Here is a 14,907-nt window from a genome sequence, read left to right as displayed (position 1 = left end):
AGTTAGAGTTTCTCATTAGCTGCTAAGAAGCATATATTATAAAATAATTTAAAACTAAATATTCATATGCACATTTTTCCACAAGTGTTTCTGTAGAGGGATGTCTTCTTTTTTTAATAATTTTCTGCTTTTGGAGGCTGTAATTAGTTATCTTTTCTTTGTTTTTACATTCCATTTTATTTACAACAGAAAACTGTGCTTAATGCTGTGTATACTGTTACTGAATTGCAGTCTACCTTCTTTCCTTTCATTCTTTATATGGTTCAACTTGAAGATTATATTGCAAGATGAAGGTCAGCAGGATACAAAATGACTAAAAAGTGATTATAATATGTTATATTATAATATATTAGATGAACATAATATGTTCCCATGATAGTTATAATGGGAACTATGATAATTCGAGAAAAACTGAATTTTTATATGAAAATGTTAGTATCTGTCGCATTGTTAATTCAGGTTCTAAGTGTTGTATTTAATTCTGCATCGTTATTTTAAGCTCTAATTTTGTTTGTCAAAAAAATGGGTACTAAGACTGAAGAGTCATTAATGTGAAAATATGCGTATTCTCTTTGTCAAAGGTAGAGGATGACTGAATTACTCATTATAACATGCGAAGAATGTGACTACTGTAGCAAAATGAATAAAGGACATATTCTTCAGATATAACAAATCCTATAACTCCATCATTAAAAGTTCAGTTTACCCATCACTAGCTCCTGATTCTCCAGCCTTTGTAGAACAGTAACCGAGGAGGGTTATTGAAAACTAGTGGATAAGACAATGATAAAGAGGCCCCTGTATTTGTGCCTGATTATTGGGAGAACATTTCTGAGCACAAACACTTCATTTCAAAATTTAGCAAGTCAGAGCTGTATAATTTTTATTTATCTAAGTGTCATATTGAAAAGTAGCAGATTTTGAAGCTTGTAATTTTTTCTTAAGAATCAAATTTAATAAAGGTAATGGCAAGGTAATTCAATATGGTTCTTTTTTCCTCTCTGCTTAAGTAACATGAATTCCCAAAACAGTATGTGGGATAAAAATCATTACAGTTTAGATCATTTTCTATTATCATAGAAGAAAAAAAGGTACAGTGTTAAAGGGGAGAAAAATTGCTGACTTTGAATACAGTAGACCTAGGTTTGAATCCTGGCTTTACTAGTAATTAGCAGTACTCCTTGTTATTTATTTAACATTCCTGAATATCAGTTTCTTCATAGGAAAAACTTATGTGGAACACTGTCCCTTGCATACTTATTACAATGAGTGCAAACACTTAGTACAGTATCTAAAACCTAGAAATTTCTTCAAGTCGTAGCATTCACTGTTGTTACTGATGCTGGATTAACCAGCCCCCAAATGGCCGCCAGTGAGCCAACTCTGGCTAATTACGCCTTGGTATAATCGTCTCTTCTTGAGTGTAAGCTAGACAAAGTGGCTCCCATCTAATAAATAGACCAGAGAAGAAGTAATGGTGAATCACTTCCAAGATTAGGTTATAAATGACTGCAGCTTCCAGCGCAGGCAGTATTTCTGTCTGTCTCATCAGTCACTGTGGAAGAAGCCAGATGACATGTCATGAGGACATCTAGCCAACATATGAAAGGAGCCCACGTGGTGAGGACCACATCTCTGCCCAACAGATAGCAGGATCCAAAGCTTGCCAACGCGTCCTAATTGGGCTTTGAAGCAGAGCCTCGCCTAGTCAAACCTTTTTACAGCTCCAACCAACAGTTTGAAACCTCACAAAAATATGATCTTGAACAACCCAGTTAAGCTTCTCTCATATTTCTACCCATAGAAATTGTGAGAGTTTCAGTGACTTTTGTTTTAAGCTGTGGATTTGTTACGTAGCAATGGCTAACTTAAACAATATTATTCTTGAAGTTGTTTACAAAGTACCATTGAAAAATAGTGTTTTTATTAAAGAGTCTTTCCAAGGCTTTTCAAGTATTGAAACTTATGTATATGCAAAATCTTTATTTTTTTTTACTTTTCACAAAGGGATGTATGAGTAATTTAATGGTGTGTTTTTAAAAAATCTCTATTTCTCCACAGCTAAAATAGATTTTGGTAAAAATCACTTCACTGTAAGGATGACTAACAAAATAGAGCAGGACAAGGCCAGAAGGAGTATGTGAAAATAGTCAAAGTAGTTTCAGAGGGAAATTCTACCTCTGCAAAAGACATATCCCTTGCAGCAATAAACGACATGATGTAGTGAATGGAATCATTCATATACAGTTCAATTCTCATTTCTTAACATTGGCCATCCAAGGTTGTTTTGTCAAAATAAAACATACTAAAACTTTGAGCAATGAGTAAAGGGGCAAATGCTTTATCACTTTTATATATGTTGTGATATTCTCATGAAGGAAGTGAGAGAGGTAAAAATTTTTATGGTTTATTAGGGGAGCTATTAAGGATTAAGTTACGTGTGAGTGAATAGTGACAGATGGGGTGGAGAGGAAAGTCTAAACCAGATTATGAAAGGTAGTTTTTAATGGGTAGTTTGAACTGTAATAAGAAACGATTTTAGGATTTCGACCAATAAAGTACTGTGATAATGATGTTTTGTGGCCGGGCGCGGTGGCTCAAGCCTGTAATCCCAGCACTTTGGGAGGCCGAGACGGGCGGATCACGAGGTCAGGAGATCGAGACCATCCTGATCTACACGGTGAAACCCCGTCTCTACTAAAAAATACAAAAAACTAGCCGGGCGAGGTGGCGGGCGCCTGTAGTCCCAGCTACTCCGGAGGCTGAGGCAGGAGAATGGCGTAAACCCGGGAGGCGGAGCTTGCAGTGAGCCGAGATCGCGCCACTGCACACCAGCCTGGGCGACAGAGCTTGACTCCCTCTCAAAAAAAAAAAAAAAATGATGTTTTGTTAACACTCAATTAATATGATATAGGATGGTAGATGTTCTCTAGCAGAGCACAGGCAATTCCTTGGAGACTCTTGTGTCTCCTATGAATAGTCTGTGTTTCTGGTTGGACATACAGTGAACATATATTCTTGCTGTATGTTATTAAAATTCATGGAATCTAGCAGTCCATGAGCAAACATCAAAGGAAATGATAGTACTTTTTGGTATCAACATTGATTCTTTTCTTGTTAATTTGTGTCATAAGATTATATTTATATCTTTTACCTTAGTTTAGGTGATGAAATTTGTGGAAGATTATGTGTGTGTGTGTGTGTGTGTGTGTGTGTGTGTGTGTGTGTGTATAATACTACAGGATAGTCATATTCAGCATAGGGAAGAAATACTTTATATTCAAAGAGACCTGGATACAAACTTGCCTGTACTACTTACCAGCTTTTAAGTTATTTACTCCAAGCCTTTATTTTTTCGGGCTCTGTCCCGGTTGATTACATCTACCTTAAAAGATTTTTGTGAGAAGAGTCTGGGCCATAATGGGTACCCCATGAATGTTGCCATTATCCTTTAGTAAATGAAGCAACTGCTTACCATTAATTAGGTTATTTGCAATCAAGACATAATAAAAAGGAAAAGAAAGCTCACAATCAGGGATTTACATCCCTTGCCTTTTTTTGAATCAGTATTTCTAATACATTTTTAAGTGTTCCTGTTTGCTGGAAGAAATTTCCAAGACTACAGTGAAGTTATTATACAAATTTATTTCCTTAGAATCTGTAAAAATTATGAAACATAAGTGGTTTATTCATTGCTCTACTTACAAACCACACACACACATATTTCACAAGACATTTAGGTTATGGTTCCCATCCAAGTCATGTATCCTAGAAAGAAAACATTCCTCAGAACATTTGAAATTCTTAACCACGTTGCCAACAGAATAGTCTGCCAACTCCTAAGCAAAAACCCAGGCCTTTCAAATATTTGTTTACTAAATAAAAATAAGACAAGATATTTTGCTGCACCTACACTGAAATAATTTAAATATGAATTTTAGTTACAGAATATGTGAAATAAATCACAGACAAATGTAAAGCATATCTATCATTAAAAAAAGAAATGTCCTTTAATTTTCATTTCCATTTTTATCTTGCTATTTCAGTTCTGCCACTCTAAATGCAAACTAAAGAAAGCAGATAAGGAAGACACTTAGGTTACATCATATCCTTTTGCAAGATCCTGAAATATGTTTTAAAATTTGCTGTGTGAACACTAGGCCATGCATGAATCTTCTGATTTTATTGGTATGTGCCATGTGCATGTCTATTTTAAAGTCCACTACTTTACTAAAATATTTTGATAAACTGGCTCAGCTAATCTTCGCTAATTTTGACTGCACAAATAATTACCGAATTTGTGATTTTGCATATTATTTTTTAAATTCATACATTAAGGGTAATTTATCAAGCCAAACTTTACATGTATTACATTGCTTCTTAGAAAACAAATATGAGCTCAAGGTACTGTTCTGAAATGAGAATTACAGAAAGGCAAACACATTTGTCTTTTCTTATTAGCATCAATAGCTTTAGTCGAGTTGGAAAATCTTATTTAAAATAAATAACTCTTTGTCAGAAATTCTAGAGTTGTTGATTTCAAACTCTGGGTAATCACTCGATAGGCCAACACAGTAAATTAATGCCAACTGTTCCACTGTCAAGTATAAGGTTCACAGTATGCTAAAAAAGAAATACATATCTGTAATTTTTAATTGTCTATTATACATCTATGAATTTTTATACATATATGTGAAGCCTACTCTAAAAAATACATGATTATATTAAGGTACTAAGGTTATAATTTTTTTTATATTTTGTATACTCATTTTGGTGTAGTTTTACTATTGTACACCTTCATGAAAATATGCATGTTTGGGAGAGTATGGAAAGAGGGTTGCTTTAGAGAAAACTAAAATTAAAAACTTTAAAACATTAATAGAAAAAACAGCCTTTTCTTTTCTTTTTTTAAATATTTTTTGGCAAAACAGGCTCTTCCAGAGAAGAACTTCACTTAGAGAAGAAAGGGAAATCATCAGGAAATCTGAATGTGCCATGATAAAGTTATCAAACTTCTTTACTATACTTGCTGTTGTTTATGTATTAACGTTTTATAAAAACAAATTTGTTTACAAGTTTTTAATCTCTGTACAAACACTTGAGTATAGAGGGTTATTTTTATGAGCTTTTACTTTGTTTTCCAAAAACAGGAAATTGTTTATACCTAGGCCATCAGGTCTGTAACATAAAAAAATGAATTAGGTGGCAATGAACTGAAAATAGCAAAATTTGGAAAGCAACTAAAATTCTATCTTCCCTCAACTTTTACATTCTATAACTAATTTAATCTCCTACTTGCAGAAAACAATCAGTTTACTTGAATATAGGTTAGTTGCTTCTATGTATGTAAATATATCCAGGAGCAGAGAAACGTGTTGCATGGGTTTACTCTGAGGGCCATACACACCTACTCTAGTAACTCGATACACAACTATAACATCTGTAACATCTTTTCACTTGATTTCTGGTAAATTCTCTCTTGCTACTTCCTTCATATTGTAATTTGTGCATCCCTTCTGTGAGGGTCTCTATTCTAGTCCTCAAGAGCTGGGAATTTAAACTCAACCATTCTCCAACTTTTATTCTCCTTTAGGAGGTGGAAATGAACCAGAAAACCTATCTAATTCTATTCATGTTTCCAGATGAGCCTGACCACCATCCAGATCCTTAGGATCCCTCCTTCCACAGCCTATAAATACTTTCCCAATATTTTCCTGGGGATCCCATAGTCATGATTGGTTTTACTAAGTATAGAGAGGATGTCCATCAATGTGATTAGAAGATCTTTTTTTGCTAATTGTTACTAATCAAAATAAGGCTCTTCCCTTCCCGTAGAGACAAGAAGATAAGGACTCTATCTTGCTTGATGATTACATTTCAAAGAATGGCTCCCGAGTCCCAGAGAAAGACATTCCTAGGTTGTAAAACTGGCAAGAGTTTGGGATAATATTTACATCTGGAAGTAACAAAGAAAGGATTTATATTTGAAAGTTTCCTATAGTAAATACTTTAAGAAAAGTGCAGTCTGGAACTTATGGTCAGGAAAGAACCTGTCTAAAATCTAGTCAAGCTGTAAAGAAAATTAAGGCCATCTAAGATATAAGCCACAAAATACATCTTAAATTGAATTGCTATATAAGTTACCCTTTATTTATGCTTTAATCAGAGTTGTTTCTTTAGTGTAGGATCAGAAGTTTTTTCAATGTAAAATAAAAAAAGTTTCTGGTGTCCAAATATGTATGCTGAAAAAGCAGGAATTTTGTGAACAAAATACACTAAATCATTTTGCTAATTATTCTTCTCATATGCAATTGTGCAAGCATGTACTGGTTTCCAACTTTATGAAGGCTTCAAAAGTCTGTCTTTGCATGACAGTAAGCTCAATGCCCTTCCTCAAAAAGAGCTAAACCATCTCCTTGTTATGAGCCAGCCATTATGTATAGCAGCTTTGTATCAGTGGTGTTACAGTATGTCTTCAAGCAGTTTTCTTGTAGGATAAGCTCACATCAGCAAAGAGCTTGAAAGATACAGCAGAATGCATATGGGAACTACAATCTACGTGTGTTGGTCCAAGCAAATGTATGAAACATTTTATAAACTTTTGTACGATATCTTGCTAACTTCATTATTCATTTAAGCACAAGATTTTCAGAGAAAAGCCAGCGTAAGGTACTATGTGAAAATAATGTGAAATATTTCTATATGACATTTATATGGACAGCCTTTAAAAATTATAACCTTGAAAGTTCTAATCAAAATCCAAGTTAAGTTTTTCTGCTTTTGGAAATAATGAGAGTAAAATATGAGATGATCTGGACATGGAATTTGGTGGTTTAGGGGTTATGACCAACAGTAATGTTACAATGTCATACTTGTTGTTGGTCTTAACCCCTAAGTTCAAAAAAGGATTTCAAATCATTACATCACTCACATACTTCCTTTGCTCATTTCAACTCCTGTGTTCTGTTCCCTTCAGCACTACCTGAGTCCTCATCACCACCTTAGCCCTCATCACCTAATATCTTTGTGTACTGAAGCAGTCTTCTAACTGCTTTCTTTGCCATCAATCATTTCACTCCAATCCTATTTGCATACTGAGGCCAAACTACTCTACAGCAATATCATTTCAATGTCAAACTTTCGTAGTACTCTGTTATCTCCTACATAATAATAACACTCAAACCTAGCATTCAAAACTCTCCAAAACTTGAGCCTGGTATATTTCTCAACTCTGTCACTCACATATGTTTGCATAGTAACCATGTTTAACCAGTTGGTGCACTAGTTTTGGTTAAGTCAGAACTGGTATTTAGATTCCTGTTAGGGCACATAACAGCCTTTTTACTTTCTGTGATCTAGTGTACTGGAGTTTCAATTTCTTTTCATGTCATTTAGTATCTACCTCAAAAGTTTGTTGTAAGGTTTGTTGATTATAGGAATATTTGCAATGGTAGAAGTAGTTATTGTTATTGTTACTGAAATGACCACTCTTTGTAGTAAACTATATTCTAGAAACTATACAAAATATTTTATATACTTGATGGTGTTTTACCTACTAACAACCCTATAATAGGTAGTGTCACACCCACTTTACAAATGAAGAAATTGAATTGCAGAGAGGTTAGTAGTTTACTAAATTGTATACAGTCAATAGTTGAGTCAGGATTTTAAATACAGTTTGTCTTTTATTTTTGATATATATGTAAGGTATGCAAAGTAATGATTACATATATACATACCCACACAAACACACTGGGAAGTGATTACCACAATCATGTTAGTTAACACATTGTTCACCTCACGTAGTCACCATTTTTCTTTTTTTGGTGACAAGAACACTTAAGATCTACTGTGTTAGAAAATTTCAAGTATAAAATACAGTATTGTTAGCTATAGCCATCATGTTATACGCTAGACCCCCATAACTTATTCATCTTACAACTAAGAGTTTGTACCCCAGCATGTCTTAAAGGACTTAAATAGGGCAAAAGTAACTCCATAATAACTTTCAGTACTTTGCTAATGCATTCATGTTTTGGGGAAGAAGTTCTGTAGTTTCTCAGATAATTTTGAGAGGATTATGAGCTCAAAAGAGCTCAGAGTTACTGAACTACTCTCAGTTCCTAAATGAAGAACAAAGGCCTTGGGTGATTTATCTTTAGAGCTCCAGGCACTCATATTTTCTGGCCCAAGTAGAAAAATCAATTATATGCTATGATAAATTGTTTATCAATAGTTCAGTAATTCTGCATATATTTCCTTGCACATAGTAGATGATTGAAAATTCTTAAAAGAGTATGTCATATAGTTGTTGCTGGTCTGGAAATTGTAGCACATATTACCAGGATTGCCATACAAATAATAATTTGTATTTTTCAAATAATAATAAAAATAATATGGCAATTCAGATCAGTTCCTAAAAACTGGCTTTGCAATTTATTATGTGATTAGTTTTTTTTTAAAGCAATCGGTAAAGTTGATCTCTTTTGCACTAGCTGCAGAGAGAGGCAAGTAGGCCTCCAGAATCATCCTGACCAATCAAACTGAGCTACCCAGGGAAAAAGTGTTGCACAGATAAATCACAGAAAAATAAATAACATGAAACATAACTGAGGATGTTCTTAGAATCTTAACTGAGCTCAACCGGAAACAAAAAGGGCTTTGTTTTTAGCATGGTGCAATTAACTATATCCAGTCTTGCTTTTCTTCAGCAAGGCTTTTATGAATTAGGTAAAGACATGTCTAATTCATTAAATACAGACATCATCTTCAAACTCTAGCCCAAAGAATAAAAAGTGTAGTTTGGCCTTGATTATTCAAATATTTTCCTAAGTTTTCTACTTTACCTGACTAACATATACATAGGTTGTTTTAATAATATTGATTTAATCTAAAGTATTTGTTTTATTAAATACTATAAATGTTTGGCACATATATTTCTGAAAATACTTTTTCTGATTTTGGAAGATCTGTTAAATGGCAATTTCTTTTCTTCATATTTTAAGTGCACAGTGTTTAACTGTGCCTTATTAGACATACTTCAAACCACATCCAGACAGACAATTCTAACATTCCTGGCAATCTTCTTTAATTGCTGAATACATATTTTGAAATATAATTTAAAAAATGAAATTCTGTGTACTATACCTATTTCTTCTAATTGTAGCAATAATGTTTTTTTGTTTTGTTTTGTTTTGATTTTTTTTTTTTTTTTTTTTTTGTAATTTTGTAAAACAAAAAAAATCTCCAGGACTTTCAGACTTAATTAAAGTAAGAAGCAATGAAAATGATAAAAGCTCTTTGAGTGGCCAAATTGGACTGAGGAATTTTTATGGACTGAATTGTGTCCATAAAAATTTTGTGGTTAAAGCCACAAAATTCATAAGTTAAAGCTTTAACCCTCCAATCTGATAGTATTTGGAGATCAGGCCTTTGAGAGATAATTAGGGTTGGATGAGGTCATGAGAATAAGGTCTAGTTAATGAGATTAGTTTACTTATAAGAAGAAACACCAGCGAGCTTCCTTTTTCTCTCTGTTTACCTTTTTCTCTCTGAGTATGTACAGAGAAGCTGGGCATTGAAGAAGTCAGGAAGAGAGCCCTCACCAGAACCTGACCATGCTAGTGCCCTGAGCTCAGATTTCTAGCCTCCAGAACTATGAGAAAGTATATTTCTGTTGTTTAAGCCACGCAGTATGTGGTATTTTGTTATGGCAGCCAGGACAGACTAAAATGCTTACCAAGTTTTAAAATAGTAAGTTTATTATTAGCTCAGTGGAAAAAAGAAATACTATTATTACAGATACCTATAAAAAGCTCCTATGCGGCAGCTGTGTTCTTTGAAGGTGGCTTGACAGGGTGGCCATCATCTCCTGGGATGCTCAGTAGAGCCTTGAAAAGATGTTGAGGGCTAAGGGAAAAGTGGATAAGTGCATTTTCTTAGCACACTAAGTTCTTAGTTGTGGACCTGGACTGTATGGGAGCTTATATAAGTTTCTGCCACTTACTGTGTAACTTTGGTCAAGTCCCACTGCCAGTGAAAGTCATAGTTTCTCAGTCTATAGAATGGTAATAATAATAAAACCTAATTAGTATGGAGGGGAGTACATAAACTAACACATTAAGTACCTAGTACTCTACTGGGCACATATGACTATTAACTGATATTTCATCCTGTCACTAGCGTAGTATAAAAACTATTTTTTTTAATTCCACAAGCGTTGGGGCATAATAATAGTCCTATGTACATCAAAAGACTTCAAAGGTCTGAGTGTATATAAAAATAAGTTAGGTTTGCTCTCAAATAAATCTCAATAAAATTTATCTGACACACATGTAAATGCTACTCGTAAGTGCATTGCAAGAAATTTACTCATCAATGGTAAGTAACTAATAAATGATTGCAATAATAAACATTTTTTCATACTCAAACTATGTCTGACTCAATTGGGGGAAAGCATTTAGAGAAAAGACTGAGGGATGGTTCTAGAGTTTTGAGGTACTAGGGGAGCAGCCCAGTCTAGGTGGAATGTTGAAGGCAGGGATGGTGGGCAGGGAGAAGGCAAGAGAGAACACTCTGAGAGACTGTAGGCTCCATGGAAAAGTAGTAGTGTCAGAAAGAGATACGTGAAAATCCACCTAAGATCAGCTTCTCTCAGCTTCTGTATTGCAAAGCTGTGATGTAAGTCTTTTTAGGTGACCTGTGCCCCCAGGAAGTAAATACCAACGCTGCCTTTTATGGGCTGGCTGACTGAGCAAGTTCCATAGCCTCTGAGAGCTTTACTGGTAAAGCAGGAGTAATAAAGTTTAGGTCATGACATTTCAGTAACAAGTTCAGTGACATTTATAGTTCATAATAGATGCTCAATAAATAGTATTTCTTTTATGTTATTTTTTCAGACCCATGTATCAGACTTCTCTGGCTCTATGGAAGGAAACACGTTTTCCTGACCACGAAGAGAGTGGCCCTCTTTTCAGTGAAATGCAAAGAGAGTAATAGCATAGGTACAACAAATAATAAAACCTAATTATCAAGTTTTCCAGACTTGAAAAAACACAGGAGACAAGGAAATAGATGATACTTCTACCTCTGGACATTTTCAATCACAGATGTTCCTTCAGACCAAGAGTTATGCCAAGCCTTTTGAGTTTTGTACAGGGGGTTGAGATGGACAATATTTTAATCCCCTGTTTATTTCAGAAGTGCTATACAAACACTCACATGCTTCAAAGCAGCTTCCTTTCTACTGTATTTTTCAGTTTTTTCTTAGAATCACCTCTTAATCCTAACCAAATGGAGAGAAGAGAGAGTGCTAAAATACCCCATAGCATTTATTTATTGCTACACAAAACATTACCCCAAAACCCAGCAACTTAAAACAACAATTCATTATCTCACATGGTTCTGAAGGTTAGAAATCCAGGAGCAGCTTAGCCAGGTGATTCTGGCTAGGGTTATTTCATGGATACCCATGTTGGCTGGGGCTGCACTCATATGAAGGGGTTGGAAAATTCATTTCCAAGCTAACTCACATGGTTGTAGAGGAGGCAGGGGTGAGGGGAGGAGGGGGGAGAGAGAGAGAGATAAGATGGAAGTCATGGATGTATTGTATGACCTCACCTTGGAAGTCAAATACCATCACTTCTGCCTTATTTTGCTGTGGCAAACTGATAAAATGCTGATGGACAACGTGAGTGTGAGATCAGGAGGTGAGGATCACTGTTGTCATCTCAGAGGCTGGCTCCCACATATTTCTTTAGCTTCTCAACTAGGGAAACCAACTGTATGCATATTCTGATAGGACTGCAGGTTGAGAAGACCCATTCCATCCTATCCATCCACTAAGCACTGGAGAAATTTCTACTAATCACAGGTTTGGTGATGATTTCCTATTTTTTATTTCTAGATATGAACTGTAACATTTTAAGTATTTACATATATTTAAAATTAGAAATATGTTCAAATTTATTCTGTCAGTCTTTTAACCTACAGGTGAGTATTAAGAGCATCAGAATTTTTCAGGGCAATTATGGTATGTGCTACAATCAAGTTATGTATGAAAGACTAAGTATACACCAATGTAGAGGGACTGAATTGACCTGGGACTTTGGAGAAGGCTTCACAGAGGAGATGACTTTGATTTTTGTTTTAAAATATTAACAAGATCTTGCACAATTGACAGAGTCAAACTAGAAGATATATATTAGGAAAAAAAAATGCTGAGTTTCAACAAGTTTTAGAAGACAGCATGCAAAGATAAACTTTGCAAAGCTCCAACACTAGGGGAAACTGTAATTCATTGAAACATACATATGTGATAAAAGTGTAAGCAAGGCAAAATATACCAAAATACATTTAACAAAAATGTAAGCAGTGCAGTGACAAATTCAGAACTCAGGGTAGTGACATGACCTCTGGAAGGAATGGAGGAGCCAAAGTTTTGGGATCACAGAATCATCAGAGAGAGAGATTAAGTGATGCTGGTGATATCCAAATATTTTAGTAGGATTATAAATGTTCCATAACAATTTGTATATATAAAATATTACATGATCTTTTTTTAACATTCAGGATATTTCAGCAGGGAAGACAGAATCTGAAAATGCATGGAAGGGTGAAGGACCTTGGAATAAAATATAGACATAATTATGACAAAGAAATGACAAATAATTAATTATCCTTCATAATATACAGTTTAGTATTCTAACATTGTATTGGAGTATACAAAGGAAAGGAGATTATAGATATAATTGAAAGCAACAAACTCAAAACTCAAAATCTTGCAAAAGAAGCAAGTACTATTTCTGTATTAAGAACCAAGAAACTGATTTTTCTCCTTTGTTGCCTGCTTGGTGATAAAATCAAGGCATATTACAATTAAGGATTTCGAATAATGTGAATTAATGATAAGTTCCAGCAGCAGTTATTATTTTCATCATTTGGAAAGAGGTCCAGTGCATTTTAATTGTCTGAAGCTCATCATGTGCCAACAACTTTTGTTCCTAGTGGAATTCAAATTACAGCGCAGTACTTTATTGAACAACTTACCCTTTTAAACTATTGTGAAGCTGCAAGCAAGGTTTAATTACATTATTGCCAATCATCTGAAGAATGGTAATTACTTGGAGCCCTTGGCCAATGTTTCTGATTAAAAGTGGTGTAGAGTACTCCACAGGTCATAAGTTCATATCCTGGTTCTATTAATTTTCTTCTAAACCTTACTTTATTCCTGAGACAAGGAATGATTCCACCCTTGGAAATGGTGTTAAGGAAAAAGATGAATGATCTGAAGAGAACAGATACATGAAACAGAATGACTTTGGCTGTTATGACCTGTTTGCTATTATGTCTGTGTTGTTTTTGTCTTTTTGTATTCCTCTTTCTAGCCAAAAAAGGAAAAGAAAAAAAAAAATCAGAGACCAAGAGACTCTTTTCTTGTGAGAGGTTTGAAGTACCTTTAATAATTCAACTAGGCTCCTAGCCAAAATTTTAGTTTTGACTGAAAGCAATATTTATCTTCTTAAGAGTAAGACTGACTTCCTATGTGTTTAGAAACAGAGCAGGATCTGTTTTTTCTAGTGAAGGGGACCTGATATGCAAGGAGGAGGGGATGGAAGTTGGAATTTTTTTTTCCCCTGTGAAGATTAAAACAAAAGTCCACGTCGGGACTTTCTGACCAAGAAGTTGCATCAGTTTTGCTAAAAGAAGGCCAAGCGTATCTGAAGCTATTTTCTGAGTCAGCACTGTCTTCTGACTGAGTTCAGGTGTGACTAGCTGTTCATGGTGAACTTGAATGCCAGTTCCTGAGTTTTCTGCTGTTCGTTCGACTGCCTGGGCTTCTTTTGTTCTTTTGTCTACTTGATAGATCTTTGTTTTGCCATTCGGTCTGCTGTTGGTGAAAATATCCTTTCACTTAGCCCGTTGATAGCATGCTCCAGCCAAAATTGACCCATGTTTTCTGGGTGTGGGCATGCTCCGAAGCTATCCTTCTTCCACTTAACATGTTATTTAGGGTAGCAATAGGCCAATGGTTATCTGATTTATATTTTAACTAAGGTGTCTCTGATTCGAAATTACAAAGATGTTCATTGTAGCATTGGGGTTAGATGTTCCGTATCTAAAAGTGAGTATAGCTTGTTTTCTTTCCAATCATCCTCTCACCTGTGAGTGCCCCCAAGACACAATCCTTAGTAGTTTTCTCCCTAAATTACGTACTTCCAAACACCATCATAGTTATGCAACTCTTCATGAATAACTTCCTCCTTCCTTCTGTTTTCCTTTTTTTCTTCCTCCTGTGACTACGATGTTCCCTAGACAGCCCCCAATAACCATACTCTATTAGTATTTTTACTCAGGTAGACCACAGGAAGTACTATCAATGGCTCATTTTTGGTGTGCTAATATCATATGAAGAGTCAGTCTCATGATCTCATCTATTCCTCTGTGACAGACTACTCCAGAGTGGAAAAAATGTTGGTTATTCGCCTGGCTTTTGGGTTCAAAAAATAGTCTTCTGAAGGCAATTATCATAGTACATTATAAAACTGGTTGGAAAGGAGTTTTCATGGAAATAATGCTGGTCGAAATTATTAAATATTTGCATTCATGGCAAGTATTCATGTGAAATATTAGCCTTCATGTTCAATCACATTAAACTTTTCACTTAGAAGCATAACCCTTAGAAATGTAACAGCCCCAACTATTTGATACATCATGTTGCCCAACTAAATGTTTAGCATTAAATATATAGATGTAGGACCACCTTTTTCTCCCATAATGCATATGGTTATGATGATCCAGAGTGAGCAAAATGTAGAAGTCATCAACAGGGGGTTGAATGCATAAAATCGCACCAAATATCTCTGCAGAGTTTTTACTCAATAGACTTCACTGTACAAGTTTACCGCA

At 34.9% G+C, this 14,907-nt stretch overlaps 1 protein-coding gene across 1 annotated transcript in view; it reads left to right on the top strand.

Annotated features, from left to right (window-relative positions):
* Positions 1-14,907, top strand: part of MMP16 (matrix metallopeptidase 16) — a 276,165-nt gene that overhangs the window by 181,993 nt on the left and 79,265 nt on the right. The window lies entirely within an intron of this gene.

The sequence above is a fragment of the Piliocolobus tephrosceles genome, chromosome 7 (assembly GCF_002776525.5).
Source record: "Piliocolobus tephrosceles isolate RC106 chromosome 7, ASM277652v3, whole genome shotgun sequence".
NCBI classification, from domain to species: Eukaryota; Metazoa; Chordata; class Mammalia; order Primates; family Cercopithecidae; genus Piliocolobus; species Piliocolobus tephrosceles.
The sequence above is the reverse complement of the archived record's forward strand: the minus strand, read 5'-3'. Positions and strand labels throughout refer to the sequence as shown.